We start from the raw sequence: 7,335 nt of genomic DNA on the forward strand, positions 1-7,335 counted from the left end.
AGCTCAAATTATCTGTTTAAATTAAGATGAATAGGCCGTTAAATGTTATTGAGTGTGGGCGATATTGGACGAAGGAAAGGGGGAGGGGAGAAAGAGAGAAAAGGAAAAACAGAAACGATGGCCTTCAATGTTAATGCAAGCATTCTTTCCTAGGTATAAAGACAAGTTTATTGATATATATATAGACGTACATTAACTGACAAAGGAACCATGAAATGTTCCGTAATTTTTTTCAACTGTTATAAAAAGGCAATTCCCTACCGAGTATGATTTGATTTTTGCTTTTGCATGATATTGTACCATAAGCTTTGGGCATTGCTAAAAGTAAAAACGAAAAAAGAAACGAAACGAAATGAACTCAATTCCGTTCCGTTTCTATTTCGTTTCACTGATTTTGTTTCGTCTTTAGCGTTATCGAAATAGAGTTTTGTTCGTTTCGGTTCGTTTATCTTATTCCGTTTCGTATCGTTTTTATTCCGTGTTTTTTTCGTTTTTTAGAAATTCTCTTTAGCATTTCTGTACATTTATGTGTTCAGTAACATTAGTAATATATTGTACCAAAAGTCAGTGGAAGTTAACAAGTACCCCAGCCATTAGTTGAAGTTAATCTAGACCCATTGCTTACAAGCATTTCAACTACAAGCAATACAACAGCAAGTATAACCCCTCTATCAGCTTGTTATTATTCTCCATCTCTATACATTATGGTCCAACTGGACAAGAAGAAACTGGTGATCTGAATTATATCCTGTATTTCCATAATGAACAGCTATGAAAGCCTTTTTGTTAAGGTTACAAACTCGAGAGATTGCTACCATCAACTGGAATGTAAACTATAAGTGGATGCCGTGGAAAATTAAGCGGAACAGTGAGAAAAATTGAAGGCATGGCAAAATGAGTGCTTGCTGGAATGGATTCGCTTTATTTTCAGGTTGGGTTAAAATTACAGATCCATCATTTCCAACAGAGTAAGCAATCTGACATTTAAAATAATAACAAAACGAGAGTCTGTATTTATTGATGTACAAACCACACTGAACGACCTGCATGGTAAGTGTGTAGGTGTGTCGGAAGAGAAAGCATTTAATAATTCGCGACATTAGGATTACTTCGGAACGAAGGAAAGCCTACGTATAATGTTTTCAATTTTTGGAAAGACGAAACAATCAAATCATTGCTTCTGTTTGAAAATCTTCCCGAATTATCGGTTAATGGTAAGAATATGAACTGTCTAAACTTAAATTGGATTCAGAAACTTCAAAGAACAAGATTTTATCGCTTGCGCGGCTAGCTGCTCAAAACCCCATCATCCAAACATATCATTACCGTCCCTAGTACCAATAAGTCAAAGTTTCACTCGCTTTTTGACACTGTATACTCCGAAGTGGAATAAATGGAATGTTAATTTTGAAGAACATTCTACTTTTCCACTCTGACCACAACTATATATCATAAGAAAGATATCGTTCTTTACGTATTAGAACTTACTTATCCGGGAAAAGCAAATGACAGTGAACTATCTTGGTTGTGAACTATGACGGAGCACATGAAGTTAAAAACGCGTCAAAGTAAATATAAAATATAAGATTTATAATTAGAATCATCAGGTTGGAAATATGTAATATCAAAATTTTACTTTATAAACAAACAATAATAATAATAATAATAATAATAATAATATACAACATTTATATAGCGCCCTATATAATTTGTAAAATTACTCTAATGCGCTTTACAACATATGGATAATAGTAATGGTTATAATTGTGAAAACAAACAACAAAGGCTTGCAATCACTTTCATACATTTAACAAGCAATGTGCACATAATTGAACAAATAAAAAGGTGGTATTTACATGACGTCTTTGCAAAGATTCTAAAATGCAGACGTGAAGAGGGGAGTTTTTATGTCCCTCTTGAACTTGGCCAGGGTATTTGACTTCCTAATAGCAGATGGTAAGCTATTCCACAACGTAGCCGAAACCCTCCCAAAGCATCTGTTTCCGTAGGTCACAGTACGAGATTTTGGGCCACACAACAAAGATTCTAACTCCGACCGCAGTGATCTTGACGGCTGATACAGGGGATTAAGCTCCTGTAGGTACTGAGGAGCTGTTCCATTCAGCGCCTTGTATGTGTATACCAGAATTTTGTACTGCGACCTGTATCGTACAGGTAACCAGTGCAACGAATAAAGCGCAGCTATTACAATAGATGTATTAAACGTGTCGTACGTTGAAAACATAAATTGTGTGTAAAACTTTGGTATTGAATATAATAAGGATTAAATCGTAAAATAGTTTCATTCCTGGTCGATAAAATTATGTTTCTGTTTCTATTTATACAGTAGACCGTTAAACTGTGGAAACAGTCTGTGCCTTTCTTGGCCGCCTTACTTTTGTTTGCTTTGGAGGCTGATATTATGAAAGAGCTCTTCAAGACCAACATCTCAGTAAAAAACATTACATTTTTGTCTGTAAAACATAGGTCGACATGTTAAAGTTGTAAACTTTGACCTCTTTAAACACGGAGAAAGGTGAGTGTCTTCTTTGTTTGCTATTATATGTGTTTGCTATACTTATTCAGGGCGTAAATTATGTTGTAACAACTTGTGTCTAAACCTCTTGCTATATATTTGGCAATAAACATGTGTTTTACTATAAAAAAACACCGACATGTTAATTAAGTTTGCCCTGAGGATAACTAACAACACCTCTCTGAATTGAGAAATTGTGTGAAGACGCATTTCTCCTAGTTTTTATACAAAGACGTGCAGTTGCTTTGCTTTATTTTTGTTTATACGATTGGTGTTACTAACCTGTCACTTGCCGAGAGGTGTCTAGTGTTGCAGATATATATCAGGCCACGACAGTACGGATTTAGTTTGTCTTTGTCACAATCTCTCTAGGATGACATGAAATGTCATTGAAGTAGCCTCAACGGCTAGTCTGACTTAAGGACAAGATGTCCTTGTGGAAAATAGCCCGAGGAAGATGTGTGTGTTGGACACCGTCGTCTTTTGACATAAACACGCGTTTATCAAAAAGATATATTTCCGTTTAATTGTTGATAGAGTAAAAATGGTAAATATATGAATGGCAAGTTCATACGGTTCACGTCGAAGGATGAGCGTAAGACACAAACAGGTGTGAATGCACTTTGAAGATTTGGTAACGGATAAAGAATGTCAAAAAGGAACAACACTGCACTAAACAGATGTTCGTCCTGTAAGGACCAATCGGTGATGTGGTAAGGGGGGGGGGGGGGGGGGGGGGGGGGGGGGGGGTAGTAAAATAGGTGAACATCTTAATTGGTCTGACCGCTGATGAAGCAGGGAGAAGGAGTATAAAACCCTTTAGGAATGTGCTCCACGAAAAAATCATGTTCGACGTTACACCAATTATACTTAAGTTACAAATGGTTAAACACTGCAGAACATGATGTGTTAGTATTTGTCAAAGTAACATTTTGGTTGATTAATCCTAACAAATGCATTAATCTAGAAACCCTAATGCTACCACGTACAGGTAAACGAAGGGACTCAACACAGTAAAAATGTACACGGAAACGGATGTGAAAATAAATGAGAAGGTGTTTAACTGGTGCACAAAGATAGAGAGATGTTTAACGAATGTAAAAGAATAGAGGGGAATGAAGGAGGATATGAAATGCGAGTAATACAAAGTTGCATTGAACATAAGGTTTGTGTTCACCATGTGTGTCTCCGAAGACACACTAATGTTATAGGCACTTCTCTACTTTCAAAAGAGTGTCATATACTTTTCTGTGGCGAACGTTCGCTTAATTATCACTTTAAATCAAGAGAACAACAGTTGGTAAAAAAGGTTAAAATGGCGTCTCCTACATTTGTTACAAAGTTGTAGTAAAAGCTATTACACACACATATATATTAATAAACGCGTCAAGGAAAATATTGCAGAAAGGAAAAAAAACGATNCCCCCCTCCCCCTCATTCTAGGTCTAATCACATATCAGTCACTCAATGCAATCGCAAAATAGGATACAGCAGGTCTGTGATAACGTTCCCGATCCTATACACAAATATTACAGCGTAGAACATTTGCTGTATTGTCTTGTTCAATGTATTTCGTTTTAACGTTTAATGCTGGCCTTTATATTGAATACGTACGTCAAATAACGCGAATCTGAGTAGCTCATCGCTGTCTACTGATACATCTTGATGAACAGCCTCATTCATGTACCGTCGACAAGCCGACTCAGCAGCTCGATCACAGGTCTCTTACACAATTGAATTATAGGTTCGAAAACGTAGGATAAATAGAGGCACTCTAGAGGATATGAATACAGCGACATAGCGAGTCGTCTGCTGATGGATTGTGCGGCATCGACGCCGATAATTGGCAACATAAACACAAGACAATTGCCTGAAGTAATGCATTTAATAATATAAGAATTAAGTTAAAGTAACAGTCATTCAAAATGATTGACAAAGAGCTCCAACAACAGGGAGTTGCGCCTTGCAGTAGGACGTTGCATCAAACGTTATATATTAGCCACGCTTGTCTTTTAAACCTCATTATCTGTGATAAAACATGTTACATACCTATTAAGTTAAGTATACTGAAAAATAGGAAATTTTCACTTATATATTTCATTTTGTCTACTTTGCCAGATGTACCGAAACAAAATATAATATTTGTCCGAAATCAAGTGTAAAATGAAATATAAAAACGTTTCAATCTTACGAGTTTATGAGGTTTAGCTTCTTATTAATAGCTAAGGTCATTAAGGACGTGTCTGCATGTGTGTAAAATATGCGTGAATGTGTGTATGTGTACTGCGGGCGGTAAGTTGTGTGTATATGCCTCCTGGCGAAAACGCGAGTCTGATGCAAGCAGTAGAGCGCTATCTCTCTGAATTACCATGCTGTAAGCACCCGGCTCAGTAACCGTTCGGTCACGTAATAATGACAACGGGTGAACCAGTTGTGTATCTTACCCTTCATATCCAACGCTTATCGGGGAATAAAGAATTCCTTTTTTAAGGACTTTGGGTTATTTTTAGCCGGGGACGAGACCAATAGAATTCCTAACAAGGACAGACGTTCTGCAATACAGACAAAAAGTGAAGTGGTACCAAAGAAGCATACAGATCAAGACCAAAAGAAGTTAGGAGAGGATAGGAAAAGGTAATATGCCAATTTTAAAACTCATAAGCCGCAATGGTTGATACGAATTTTCCACTTCTGTTTGGTCAATGAAATCTCTTTTTAGTTTAACGCTCTGGCATCGAATAGCAGTGTAAAATATCTGCTGGAATAAGTGTGAACGTGCGTACCAAACATATGCTAGGGACAACGATTGTTAAGGCTTCTAACCGTCTACTATCACTAGGCTTCAATCACTTGGTCGCGGGTTCGAGACCTAAGTGGGACAGTATCGAGCTGCCTGCCGCAGGTCGATGTTTTTTCTCCAGGTACTCCGGCTATCTTTCCCCACCAAAGTTTATGGCACGTCCTTAAATGACCATTACTATTAAAACTGACTAAACATGCGCATACGGTTTCTTTTGTACGTCGCCATCTTTTATATACTTTGTGTTTTAGAATACACCAATGTCCGGACAAGAAATAAATATATTCAATGTTTGGTACCGTTAAATGATAGTGTAATATTTGGCAGAGTTGAAGTTATAATCCACCAACCGAAGGGGAGTATGCGTTATGTATTCGATCAGGCAAATATTTTGACATATTCCTTGCAAAACGTAGCTCTTCTTGTAAACATTATTTTAGCTATTCTCAAAAGTTTGATAATTCGAATCTAATTGAATTTCTCATGTAAGCAGCAATTTAAAAAAAAAACAAAAAAACTTAAAGGTTTCTTTAGACTAATCTGAACGACTTAACCAAATTGAATGACCACACATTACGTCACATTCTGGTTAAGGCGATATAAAAGTTTACCATATTCTTTGACATAGCAGGATGTAATTCTACATACAATATACATTTTGTTAAATTTATTTGAAGGAATTTATCGCTTGTTTATATCTTTTAATATAGTAGCGAAGTCTGCCCTGATCTCAGCCCTCGACTACTGGGGACTATTTTTTAATCATGGAACTATTCCTCAGTCACACCGTTTCCTGAAGGCACTATTCCTCGGTCACACCGTTTCATGAGGGCACTATTCCTCCGTCACACCGTTTCCTGAGGATACTATTCCTCAGTCACTTCGATTGCTGAAGGCACTATTCCTCCGTCACACCATTTAATGAGGGTACTATTTTTCTGTCACACCGTTTTCTGAGGATACTTTTCCTCGGTCACTTCGTTTCCTGAAGACACTTTTCCTCTGTCACACCATTTATTGAGGGTACTATTCCTCTGTCACACCGTTTCATTAGGGTTCTATTCCTCCGTCACACCGTTTACAGTTGGCACTATCCCTCAGTCACATTATTTCCCATGGGCACGTTTCCTTCGTCACAACGTTTCCCATTGTTTTTATACCCGTCAAACCGTTTCCCATGGAAAATATTCTTCCGTCAAACCGTTTCCCAAGGGCACATCGCTCTTTGGGAATTTCCCATTGGGATCTGACCTTGAATGACGTCTAAATCAATAGTTGTACAATGCAGTTGTATTATTGTTTCTTTTGTATTAAACACTTATGCCTGTGTTTTATGTTGAATAAATCAATGTTAAAGTAAATGTTGATTGATATTTATAAAGTCCTAATTCTCCTAACGACATGTGATGTACTAAATGTATTATTGCCTTTCCCAAGGGAAATTTTCTCTGAAAGTGATGTCTAGTGAGCACAAGTATCTATCGCCTAAAAACTAGGAGACTATTTCCCTCAAACAACAATATCACCGATTGGTTCCATCTGGAAAAGGCCATTATAGAACAAATGTCAACACGTTAATACTTAGGGTGTATCACTATTCGAGCGAGATGGGAACCAAAATTATAGTATTAATCACTGTGTGTGACTTGGGCAAGGCCGGTAAATGCACACTTTACATTCTTACCAAGCGTTTTATTGACCAAGTATATGGTCTAAATAGGTTGTATTGGGTGTCATAAAACTAAACGAAGATACTGTGACGAGAATGTCAGAGTGTGTGGAACTCTTTTACCATGAAACTTTCCCTGTGTTATCATATACTTTTTCTCGATCACTTTAGTTAAGTACAGCGTATACTGTATACATAAAACTAAACGTAGTTTGCAACCTTAATTTTAAAGCTAAGAAAGAAATTACGAGTGAATATTACTGGTTATGGATATTTTCTCTGTTGATTTTGACCCCATGTCAAAATCCTGGAGATTAAAATGTCCGTTTG

This window comes from Mizuhopecten yessoensis, unplaced genomic scaffold (assembly GCF_002113885.1).
Source record: "Mizuhopecten yessoensis strain PY_sf001 unplaced genomic scaffold, ASM211388v2 scaffold8213, whole genome shotgun sequence".
Classification (NCBI taxonomy): Eukaryota; Metazoa; Mollusca; class Bivalvia; order Pectinida; family Pectinidae; genus Mizuhopecten; species Mizuhopecten yessoensis.